Here is a 13,107-nt window from a genome sequence, read left to right on the forward strand (position 1 = left end):
ATTTTTCATTTCTGATATGTCATTTTTAATTACTTCTTGGTGGTTTTTAATTTCTTCTTGGTGGTTTTTAACTTCCAACTGGTTGATTTTAACATTTGTATGTCTTTACTCCTGGTGCTTATGTCTTTACACATGCTTTGAGCTTCCTCAAGATCATGGCTCTGAATTTTAGTTCTGTTAACTTGCTTAACTGCACCTCATGTATCTCATCTTTAGTAGAGGTCTTTTGTTCTTTTGTTTGGCTTTTGTTTCTGTTTTTCACCATTTTGGCGATCACAGTGAGCTTTGGCGTTCGTGGGTGTTGCTGTTCTGCTGTTTGTGACTCCCTCTCCTGGGTTTTGATGAGGCAGGGAGGACCTGCTTTAAACACCACTGTCAAATCTTAACTTTTTTGGTTAGAGTTGCTAGCTCAGGGAATGGTAGTTATCCTCTAGCTTTTTTGCCTGGAGACTATTAATAGCAGTCACCTGAAGAACCTTGGTTTCTGAGTTGATTTTAAAACTCCCATTGGTGCTCAGTGTAAGAGGATTTTCCAAAGGTGAGGCAGATGCTGTTTGTTAATGGGCCTCAATTAGCATTTCAATGGCCATCGAGTGGGGTTGAATCTTTGAGTGAGGGGCTGCAGCCTCTCCCCAAAGCCCTGGGAAGGAGGAAGATGACCACAGTCCTGCATGGCTGCACTCAGCAAAAGCTCTGAGCACCCTCCAAATCCCAATTGTCCCCACACATTTCCAGTCCAGTCTGCCTTTCCTCTGCCAGAGCCCAAGTTGAGTGGCTGCTGCCAATTTAGCTTCTGTCTGGGCTTTGTGCTGTGGAGCTGCCTGGAACTTTAGCCCAAGGGCGCTGCTCCCATCTAAGGGTGTCCGAGGCTTTGGCAGCTCCCATCCTAGGGCATAGCTCCCCTTCAAGTTTGCAGGACCCATCCGAGGGCGTATCACCCAGCCAAGGTGGCTGCAGGTCACAGTCGAGGCTGTTGCTGGTCCCAGCCGAGGCCACAGGACCAGCCAAGGGTGCAGCTTCCAGCCGAGGCTGCTGGTCCCAGCCAAGGGTGTAGCACTTAGCTGAGTTTGCTGACCCAGCTGAGGCAGCCACAGGTACCAGCCGAGGCCACAGGACCCATCCCAGTGTGTAACTCCCAGCCAAGGTCACAGGACCCAGCCAAGGGCACAGCTTCCAGCTGAGGCCTCTCTTCCCAGCAGATGCCACAGTACCCAGCTGAGGCCACAGGACCCAGCCGAGGGTGCAGCTTCCCACTGAGGGCATAGCATCCAGCTGAGGCCACAGCAGGTCCCAGCCCAGGCCGCTGTGGACCGTGGGCTCCTGGCCCCCTCTCGCATCCTTGCAAGCCCACCAGGATTGAGTCAGTGTCCCTGGTTATGTGGTCCTCCAAGCTGCCTTTTGGTTACCTTTTTGACGATTTGTCTTTATTTTCGTTGTAATTCCAGTTTGATCCTGGGAGATGGTCTGTGTAGCTTCCATTCAATCTGCCCCCATTTTTTTTTCTTTTTTTTTTTTGTCTTGTCCCAGTATAATTATGGGGTCTTTCTTGTTATGACAGAATGTCACACTCAGTTTTCTATATGAAATCTGTGTAGAAACTGTGTCATGTGCCCGGCTTCCTGTAAGGTCTCTCGTGCAGTTTTCTGCTGGTTTCACTGGTGAACAGAGCTCCTTCAGCCCTCACCTGTTTCTAAAATTCTGTCTCTAATTGAAGCTGAAAAGAACCAATTACTGGTTAAAGTAGTGATGAAACTTGGAAATAATGTGTCAATGTCTCTAAGAGAGACATAGCCTGTTAAATCCTTAGCTGTCTGTTGGTTGATATAGAAATGTACTGAGTTGCCTAATGACCAAGAGTGCCGTTTACAGGCTGACTGAGAAAAAGTAAGTAAAAGAAAGGTACACAATTGTAAAGTAAAACAATATCAGAAACCTGAGGTGATTATTAAGCTTAGACTTATGTCCTGGTTAAAACTGCACTTTAAGGGGTATATTTTGGTGAGAATTACAATTTTTAAAAATAATTACAAGTTTCTATTTTTAAAAAATAAAAAGGTGTACAATATCATTCATCATTAGGGAAATGCAAAGCAAAACCACAATGAAGTATTACCTCACACCTGGAGAGCCTGTCATCAGAAAGGCAAGAGATGAGAGGTGTGAAGGGTGTGGAGAGAAGAAGACACTTGGACACTGTTGGTGGTAATGTAAATATCTATGGCCACAATAGAGTTTCCTCAAAATATCAAAACTATAACTAGGTATGATCCAGCAGCCCTACTTCTGGGTGTATCCAAGGAATTGAAGTCAGGACCTCAATGAGAGAGCTGCACTCCCGTGTTCACTGAGGCACATTCATGTAGCCAAGACATAAAAACATCCTAAATGTCCATCAGTGGATGAATAAATTTTATAACCTTCAGAATGGTCAGTGTCTTAATGGAGCCATCAGATCACAGCCCCGTGTAACCCATGGGCTGACAGCTTTCCCACTGCTCTGGGAGACTGTGCAGCTAGATGCAGATACAGGACAAGAGGAGCTCAGTTTTGGGGCAACAGTTGGGATATAAATAGAAATATACTAAATACTTTTTATGCTAGATTGACTCTCATTGTTTACAAGATAGTCACTTAGAATTCCTATATATTGAATTATATGAATTCATAAAGGTTATTGGTCAGGACAAGATTTTTTTTTATCCTCACCTGAGGACATTTTTTCATTTTTTGTTCAGATAGAGTGGGAGGCAGAGAGAGAGATAAACATCATGCAAAGAAACACATTGAGTGGCTTCCACCCACACAACCAACCAGGGCTAGGGACAAACTGCAACTGAGGTACATGCCCTTAGCGAGAACCAAACCTGGGCCTCTCTGGACCACAGGCTGATGCTTTAACCACTGTGCCAAACTGACCAGGACAGGACAAGATTTAAAATAGAAGGCATTTGCAATGACCTCACTGCCCAGCTCTGTGGACATGGAAGTGGTGCTCTGGGCTTGGGGAGGGCAGTGCCACAACCTGGGAGGTGCCACGGGCAGTGGGATGCAGACTTCTGTCCACTGCCTGGGCAACGAGTCCCAGAGCTGGGGCTACTGGGACAACCCCTGGATGACCAATGCTCTTCTCATGGCTCTGGACACAGACCTGAGTGCCCTCTGCCATCCACTGCTCTGTGTGCAACTGCTTAACCAGGTGAGTCCTGAGTTGATGCCACCACCAAGGAGACCCATGCACTGGGGAGTAAAGGCCTCTCTCTGCCAGCTCCATCCCCATTGCCAAGTACTTAGTGCAAATAGATGGGGAGACAGGGCTGCTGAACAGCTTGAGCCCTCTCTCCACTCTCTTCACCATGACCCAAGGCAGCATGAAGAAGGTTTCCCCTAGATGACATTGAGTGGTTTTCCAACAAAGATGACATGAAGGCTGCTCTGAGGAAAGTGGAGAAGGAGACTCCTAGGAGATGAAGATGTCATGCTTGTCCCACATGCTGGTCCACCCCTGACCTCATCTCAATGCACCACATGGTCCAGTCTGTGGAAGGAGAGGCCAGGTGCAGAGGAGTGCTGAGCTCCACTGGGAAGATTTTCAAAGAGGAGCTGCTAAGATTCTTTTCTGGTTTAATCTATCAACATCTGGGAGATGGGGTGTTCCCATGGGGCCATAACCTGCTGGCCCACTTCATTAATGCCTACCTGGTGGGTGAGAGCTTCAGCCAGGCCCCAGCCATCTGGAGCTACACCAGTGGTGGTGCAGATGGCAGTGAGCACACTGACCTACCCTTCCTGTGGATCCAGTGATCTCATGGTTATGAACCACTGCGGTGGCAGGCAAGACTCTGCCCCTGCTCCCGTGTTCACATTCTGAATGCACTGCTGGGAGCACCTGAGTGTGCAGGGCCAGCTCTTCTCCAGCTCCAGCCTGCTCCTCCACTGGGTGTCATCAGGATCATGCTTTCCCTGGCATGACCTGAATCACTGAAAATGCCCTCTCAGCCTGGCTGCTGTGGGTGAGGCTCAATCATCTCCAACTTGTAAGATGACGCCAACCCAGCGACACCTAGATGTGTTCCAGCCCAGCTGGGCTTGGGTGTCCATGTTTGCTGTGTGTGTCCCAAAGCTGGGTAGGGTGGGAGTGAGGCCATGCCCAGGGTATTGGTCACCTGCTTGCCTGGGGAAGGTGGAGTGGGGCTGGACTACTGGGGAAGAATCCCCATACTTCCTGATTTGCTAAATCTGACTTGTGCTGGCTGCCAGACAATGGCGTGTGGATGCTCAGGTTGGATGGAAAAAGGGTCCTGGTGTCACATCCCACCCCACTCACACCCATCAGCCCCAGCTCTAACCCTGCATCCCAGCTGGAAGCAATGCTTTTCTCTTGTAAGGAACATGTGACCCCCTTTCACAATCCACCCTCCTGTCCAGGCCTGTGCTAGGAAGCTGCTGGTAGGTTCTGCCTTTGTTTATCTCAACGCTACTTTTCCAATACCAAGACAGCATCTTCTGAATGGAAAGTCATGTGACCACTAAGAATGTGTTCCCTCATCAAGTGCCCATCTGTGTACTGGGGACACCTCATGTGCAGGGTCAGGTTACCTGTGCAGTTGCAAACACCCAGAAGTTAGATCAGTGTTTCTTGTTCTACCCAGTTCAAATTTCCTAATAATATTTGACCTATTTCTTCCTCAAATAAATGTATTGATGGTGATTTGGGAAAAGATAACATAAAATAGGGAGCATCTGCACGTAATTAGTAACTGAGATCATGTAACAGTTTTGTTTGCACATCTACAGCTGAGGGAAATGTTGTTCTCCATTTTCAGAACTCACCTTTGTTTGTAGGGAAGCCTCACTAAGCAGCTGCCTCAGTTCCTTGGTTCTCCTTGCTCTTCCTTCTCTCCCTCATCCAGACCCCCAGTCGTGTCTGCTCTGCCTGCCCCACATCCAGTCTCCATCTCTGCCCTGGGAGGCTGCCCAGAGTGCTGCTGCCTTCTCTTCCTCTAGCCCTGCCATCCATGCAACTCAGTCCAGCCTGTCCCCGCCATCCTGCCTAGAGCAGAATGAGTGTACATCATTGTGTATGGTGGTCAGACTACACACAAAAGGGAATAAAGTTTTTTCTCCAGTTCTCAAAAACACTTGACATTTGTCATGTTTGTAATTTTTTTATAGGTTTTTCTGTTTCCCCAGTTCTAGAACTAAGGGATTCTTCAAAACTCCATGATTTTCTCTATAGTGAGGATTGTCCTTCCCATCATCTGGGAGCCCTGCTTATGACAGTGACTCTAGTAGGCATATGTAGGCTAGGTGACTTTCCACAAAATGTCACTGTCATTTCAAATTGTCAGGATGCAAAATGTTGTCTGAAAAATGACAGCAACCTTTTCTCATGATGTTTAAAATCTTTTGTCATGTGTTCTTTCTTTGTACTATTGTACTTTGAGGGTAAATCTGCTTAACTTTTTAAAAGTTTCTCTACTATTAAAAATATTAATACTGCTTGTTCAGACTGTTAACTTTTACAGTGACATAATTTTTGTCTTTTTTCTTTGAATATTTATGTTTTTTTGGTGATGGTGACTCTTAGTGTTTATATGAAAATTAGACACTATTATTATATAAAAGTTTGGAAAATGTTTTTCAAATATGCACATTTACATTTTTAAAAATTTGGAAGTATTTACTTTTGTTTGAAAAATATCATTGTTGCTTTTTTCATTTATTGTACTGACTTTTGCTTTAACAACAAAAATTTGATGATGTATCAGCTGTTGTGCAGCATCTGAGCTGGAGGCACGGCAGTCTGTTGACCTGCTATGGTCTCTCCCTTCTCTTTCAGGAGCTGAGTGATGGCTCCATGGTGAGCATCATGCTCCCTGAAATCACCACACCTGAATTAGATACGCTTGAGGAGCAAGCCTGAATTCTGTGTATTCTCCCTTTGACTTGTAAGATTTGAGTCATGGCTGGTTTGTGTTAGTAACTGGTATGAAGTGTGTGCCCTCTGCTCCTCTGTGGCAGAACTGGGCCTGTGCCTCAGGGGCAAGGCCTCCACAGGTTACTGTTCAGGTGTAGAGAGGACTGGGAGACAGACAGGTGACAACAACACTGTATATGAAAAGATACTAGGGGCCATGGAGGAAACAGACCCAGCTGATGTGGCCAGAGAAGGATGGGGATTATGTGGGTATTCCTTGGCCTGCACCCCTCCCCATGATTTGCTCATGGGTGCTCAAAGCATTTGCTTATATGGGACAGTTCCCTTCCATGTTTCTGGCAAAGCCACTTGTAGCTTCTAAGGGCTGCCCATAGACCTTGGCCCATGGTCCTTTTATTCAGCCCCCAAGCTAGCAACATGGGGTTATTTTTATCAGAATTTCTGACCCACCCACCTAACACCCTTCCCACTTTCAGAAACACCTGGTTACCTTGCCCTGGACAGGTGGCTAAGTGGGTTGGAACACTGTTCTATAAACCAAAAGGTTGTGGGTTTAATTTCTGGTCAGGGCACAGATCTAGGTTGTGGGTTCTATCCCCAGTCAGGGCATGTATGAAAGACAACTGATCAATGTTTTTCTCTCACATCAATGGTTTTCTATCTCTCTCAAATCAATAAATATATCCTCAGGTGAGAATTAAAATACAAAACAAAACAAAACACATGGTTACGTTGGCCCACCTAGCTGAACTGTAATGGTCACCGGGTTACCTCTATGACCTGTCTTGCCATTGTGATCTGTCTCACCTCTGTGACCTGTTGCCACATGATACCCAAAGGGCTGGATAGGGGCCACTACAGGGTGACTCCCCAGCAAACTCAGGGAAGAGCTCCCCAAGATCCTGTCATATGTAAACTCAGATGCAGCTGCTGAGTCAGAGTGACTACATGGACACCAAGGAAGTCACCCCAATGGAACAGCAAGTGCTCCGAGTGCAGGAAGAGCCAGGCTGACAGGTGCAAATAAGGGCAGGCTGCTAAAGTTTCTCTGGGGGCTTGGAAATGCTACTAAAACCATGAAAAGTATTAGGCACGATAATGACATAATCTGACTTAGAATTTTAAAAGATTACTCCGTGACTTGACATTTGAAATAATATTTGAGATGTGCCTTAAGAGCACAAGTGGGATTGAGACAGACAAGGAGGGTGAGAAAAGTACTTCAGATACAGAGACTGTGACCCAGCCTGCAGGCCAAAGAGGTGAAAACCAGAGAACAGAGCACACACCCCTCAGAAGCCTGTGAGTGAGAAACAGGGCAAGGAAAAAGGATAGTCCATGGAGGGGCTGGGCAGGGGAACAAGATTATCTGTGGAGGGGCAAGGCAGGGAAACAAGACCATCCATGGAGAGAGATGGGCAGAAGAAACAGGGAAAATTACAAAAATGGGTCAGGGCAGAGGACAAAAACCATGGAGGAGATAGGACAGGGGAGACAGGAGAACATCCACTGGGGAAAGAGCCAGGTGAAAAGGGGGATTCTCCATAGAGGGGCCAGTGCAGGAGGGACAGGGGACCTCAATGGAGGGGGCAGGGTGTGAGGCACCAGGGACTCTTTATAGAGGGGGCAAGGCTGGAGGTACATGGGACACTAAGAGGGGCCACGATGGGGCCAGAGAATGCTCCATGAAGGGGGCAGAAATAAAGAAACAGAACACGCTCCTGGAAGGATCCAAGGTAGGAAGACGGGGGCCCTAGAAGAAAACAGAAAGAGGAGCACAGGGGACCATGGATTGGCAAGAAAAATGAATAGGGAACCCTGGACTCAGGCAGGCAGGGGGAACAATAAACCCTCCATGGTCAGTGCTGGCCAGGGGTACAGATATCCCTCCAAAGAGGGGCAAAGTAAAAAGTAAAGGGGATGCCACATGCAGGGGCCTGTCAAGGGCCAGGGCATGAGGCAGAGGAAACACTACAACAGACAATGCAGGGGAACAAGGGACACTTATAAAGGGGGCAGCTCAAACAGACCCACAGATGGGGTAGGCAGGTGGGAAAGGACACCCTCATGGAAGGGACAAGAGAAAAAATCTGGGTTACTAAGAGGAGGAAAAAGAGGGACTAGGTACATTAAAAATGGGCAGAGTAACAGGGAGTGTAAATCTCCTGTGGTATGGACACAGCAGGGAGATAGTGGAGCCTCCAAAGGAAAAAATCTGCAGGGACATGTGATCCCTTATGGAGAGGTTAAGGCAAAAGAGACTGGGAACCCTCTATAGAGAATGTGGAACAGAAGAAAGTAGTAGACACTCAATGGAAGGACCAGAACAAATAGTACAGGTCTCCCTCCATGGAGGGGCAGGGCTGGTCTACAAGGGACCATGAAAGTAGGTAAGGCATTGGGTACAAGAAACCCTCCATGACAGGGACAGAGCAGGAGACAGAATACCCTCTATTGTGGGGCAGGGCAGGTGGACAGGGGACCTTGGCTATAATTAGAGCAAGGGGTACAAGATATCCTCCATGGTAGAGTCAGGACAGGGAGACTGTAAACCTTCCATGGGGTGAACATTCTCTTGGACATAGGATACCCCATGGAGGAACCAAGGAAGGAGGGACAAGTTATCCTTTATTGAAAGAGTAAGTGGGGGATACCAAGAAACCCAAGAATGAGCAGGACACGCAGACAGGACACACTGGTCGTAGGCAGGGCAAGGGGGACAAAAACCCTCCATGGCAGGGGCAGACAGAGAGACAGTAGGCCCTCCATGGAAGAAACAGGACAGAAGGGACTAGGGACTCTCCATTGAGGGGGCAGGGCAGAATGGAAGGAGACTCTAAGAGGGGGCTAAGCAGAGGGACACAAGACACTCCATGAAAGGGGCAGAGCAAAATGGACAGAGCACCCTCCATGGAGGGGCAGGGCACTTGGAAATGTGAACCTGGGAAAACACAGCATATAAGATACAAAAAAGTGTAAAAACCCATTTCAGGTGGAGGCTAGGGAGACAGAAAACCCTCCACTGAGGGGGCAGGGCAGGAGAGAATGGAAATTCTTCATAGGTAAGGAAGGTCAAGAGTCACAGAAGACCCTAAGAGGGGGCAAAGCAGGGGAAGAACAGGCACTTCATAGAGGGGGCAAAACAAAATGTACAGAACACACTTCATGAAGGGCATGGATGTTGGCCAGTGAATATTGGAGTAGGCAGGGCATGGGAGTTAAAGAAAAACCCTCCATGGCGGGGAATTGCCAAAGAGACAGCAGACCCTCCATGGAAGAGGCAGGGCATAAGGAACAGGGGACCCTCGAGAGATGGGGCAGGGAAGAAAGCACAGGAAACTCCATAGAGAGGGCAGGGCAGCAGACACAAGGGACTCTTAAACTAGGCAACACAGGGGGAGAGGGGACACTTAATGGAGGGGCAAAACAAAAATGACAGATCACCCTTTATAGAGAAACAGGCTGGTGAAAATAGACCAGAGAGTAGGCAGGGCATGGGAGACAACAAAACCTCCAGAGCAGGATCAGGCCAGAAAGACTGAAAACCCCTCTATGAGGAGGCCAGGGACTATGTATTAGGGCCTCTCCATAAAGAGGACAACATGGAAGGAATGGATAAGACTTCAATGTGACTCATATCCATGAAAATTCTAGAAGAAAATGTAGGCAACAAAATTTCAGACATCATACACAGCAGAATTTTTACTGATACATCACCTAAGGCAACAGAAACAAAGAAGAAAATGAACACATGAGACTACATCAAACTCAAAAGCTTCTGCACAGCAAAACAAACCACCACCAAAATGGAAAGGCGACCCACTGCATGGGAGAGCATAATTGCCAATGATATATCAGATAAGGGGTTAATTTCCAATATATATAGAGTGCTCATACAGCTCAACAAAAGATCCCAATTAAACAAAAGACAAAGATCCCAATTTAAAAACAGGCACAGGAACTAAATAGACACCTCTTCAAACAGGACATACAAATGGCTAAGAGACATATGAAGAAATGCTCAACATCACTAATCATCAGAGAGATGCAAATTAAAACAACAACGAGGTATCACCTCACACTAGTCAGAATGGCCAACATCAATAAATTATCAACCAACAAGTGTTGGTGAGGTTGTGCAGAAAATGGGACTCTAGTACACTGCTGGTGGGAATGCAGACTGATGCAGCCACTATGGAAAACAGTATGGTGTTACCTCAAACAATTAAATATTGAACTGTCATTTGACCCAGTGATCCCACTTCTAGGAATATACCCTAAGAAGCCTGGAACACCAATTATAAAGAATATATGTACCCCCATGTTCATAGCAGCACTATTTACAATAGCTAAGATCTGGAAACAGCCCAAGTGTCCACCAGTAGACGAATGGATAAAAAAGCTGTGATACATATACACAATGGAGTACTATGCAGCTGTAAGAAAAAAGGATCTCTTATCCTTTGAGACGACATGGAGGGACCTGGAGAGAATTATCCTAAGTGAAACAAGCCAAGCTGAAAAAAACAAATACCACATGATCTCACTTATATACGGAATATAATGAACATAACAGTCTAAGGAATAGGTTAGACCCTGAGATGTAGAAATAGGGTACAGACTGACAACCCTCAGCACAGAAGAGTAAGTGTTGGGGGGGAGATAAACCACAGTACTTATATGCATGTATGCATGAACAATGGACATAAACAGCAAAGCTGGGGACAGTATAGGGAGGGAGGGAGATGTGGGTATCAATGGGGGAAAATGAAGAAATATCTGTAGCAAAAATAAATAAGTAAAATTTTAAAAATTACTTAATTAAAAAAAAGACATGTGTGACTCATGAATTCATAAAAATTCTAGAAGAAAATGTAGGCAACAAAACCTCAAACATCATACACAGCAGAATTTTCACTGATATAACACCTAAAGTAAGAGAAACAAAGAAAAAAATGAACACATGAAACTACATCCAACTTAAAAGCTTCTGCACAGCAAAATAAAATAACCCCCAAAATGGAATCTCGCGACCCACTGTATGGGAGAGAATAATTACCAATGATACATCAGATAAGGGTCAATTTCTAAAATATATAGAGTGCTCACACAGCTTAACAAAAGGAAGACAGAACATAATTTAAAAAATAGGCAGAGAAACTAAATAGACACCTCTCCAAACAGGACATATAAATGGCTAAGAGACATATAAAGAAATGCTCAACATCACTAATCATCAGAGAGATGCAAACTAAAACAACAATGAGGTATCACCTCACACCTGTCAGAATGGCCGCCATCAACAAATCATCAAACAACAAGTGTTGGCGAGGGTGTGGAGAAAAGGGGACTCTACTGCACTGCTGGTGGGAATGCAGACTGGTGCAGCCACTATAAAAAACACTATGGTGTTACCTCAAAAAATTAAAAATTGAACTGCCATTTGACCCAGTGATCCCACTTCTAGGAACATACCTTAAGAAGCCTGAAACACCAGTCAGAAAAAATATGTGTACCCCCATGTTCATAGCAGCACTATTTACAATAGTTAAGATCTGGAAAAGCCCAAATGTCCATCAGTAGACAAATCAATAAAAAAGCTGTGGTACATATACAATGGAGTACCATGCACCTATAAGAAAAAAAGATCTCTTATCCTTTGAGATGACATGGAGGGACCTGGAGAGTATTATCCTAAGTGAAACAAGCCAAGCTGAAAAAACAAATACCACATGATCTCACGTATTTGTGGAATATAATGAACATAACAGTCTAAGGAATAGGGTAGGCCCTGAGATGTGGAAGTAGGGTACAGACTGACAACCCTCAGTAGAGAGGGTGGTGGGGGGAGGGAAGTAATAACCACAGAACTTATATGCATGTACGCATAACCAATAAACACAGGCAACAAAGCTGAGGACAAGGTGGTAGTGATGCGAAGGAGGATGTCAGTGGGGAAAAAAGGAGAAACATCTGTAATAAAAAATATTTTAAAAAAAGTAAGTATAAAGCTTTTGATGGTAGTCATTAAGGCAGACACAGCAAATTATGTAGAGTTTGGATATCAGAATTTCTACATTAACACTTATTTCAGTAGACAGAAAGTAAATTTTGAAGAAATTCTGTGGAAAATAGTGTGATCTAATACTCAGATATTTGACCTGTTTTCAATTTCAGTATATAGAAACATTTGTAGATACTCAAGAAGTTTAGGACTGAAGCATCTCAGCTCCCATTACCAAAATTAACAACCAATCATGCAAACAAACTGGAATGAATTACAAATCCCATCTAAACAGGAAAATAAACAGGATAGACTCAGGATTATAGAAACTATGTTGAAAGCATTTGTGGTGAAAATTTAATTTCTTTAGATATATAAGACCAAAACTGTGAAAAATACGTTTTTTAAGAAGATACTTTATGTAAGCATGGTTATATAAAAATAAATATGTGCAACAAAAATTTTGGGAAAAAAAACTTTATGAAGAACCTCAAAAATGTAAAACTATGACTACTGTATGATCCAGCACTTCTGCTTCTGGGTGTGTCCAAGAAATTGAAATCCAGATCTCAGTGAGAGAGCTGCACTCCCATGTTCACCGAGGCACATTTATGTAGCCAAGACATACAAACAACCTATATGCCCATTGTTGAATGAGTGACTAACAAAAATGTTTTATATGTACACAATGAAATGCTATTCAGGGACAAGACTGAGCTCCAGCTGCCAAGGATCCCACTGGGCATTAATTGAAAGGGTTAATAACATTTTAACAGAATTAAACTCAATTCTGACCAGTTATTCCTGCACATAAACACCTGAGCAGTTTTCTAAAAAAAACCTGAGACTGACACCCAGAGGAACTATGAAGATAAGGGGTTAATGATGGCCTTGGGAAACTCAGAGGGACCATAAAAAAGGAGATTAATGGTGGCCCAGGCCTTTGCTGGAGCAGACTCCTTACCTCTGAGACAACTTGTATCAGCCCCCCAAGCACCAATTAAGTGGTGCCAAGAGAATGTGGGTTTTTCTTTTTAATGTAGTTTTTTTGTTTGTTTTTAGTTTCTGTAGTTTGTAACTATAAAACCCAGAGAACAAAGAGATTCTGATGCTGAGCTCAAAATTTGTGACTCAGCCCGCCTGCACCCAGGTGTGTGCAATAAAG

At 44.9% G+C, this 13,107-nt stretch overlaps 1 pseudogene; it reads left to right on the forward strand.

The window, feature by feature from the left end:
* Positions 1 to 2,953: 2,953 nt before the first annotated feature.
* LOC118637613 lies at positions 2,954 to 3,982 on the forward strand (annotated as a pseudogene).
* Positions 3,983 to 13,107: the final 9,125 nt, after the last annotated feature.

Source organism: Molossus molossus, unplaced genomic scaffold (assembly GCF_014108415.1).
Source record: "Molossus molossus isolate mMolMol1 unplaced genomic scaffold, mMolMol1.p scaffold_m16_p_20, whole genome shotgun sequence".
NCBI classification, from domain to species: Eukaryota; Metazoa; Chordata; class Mammalia; order Chiroptera; family Molossidae; genus Molossus; species Molossus molossus.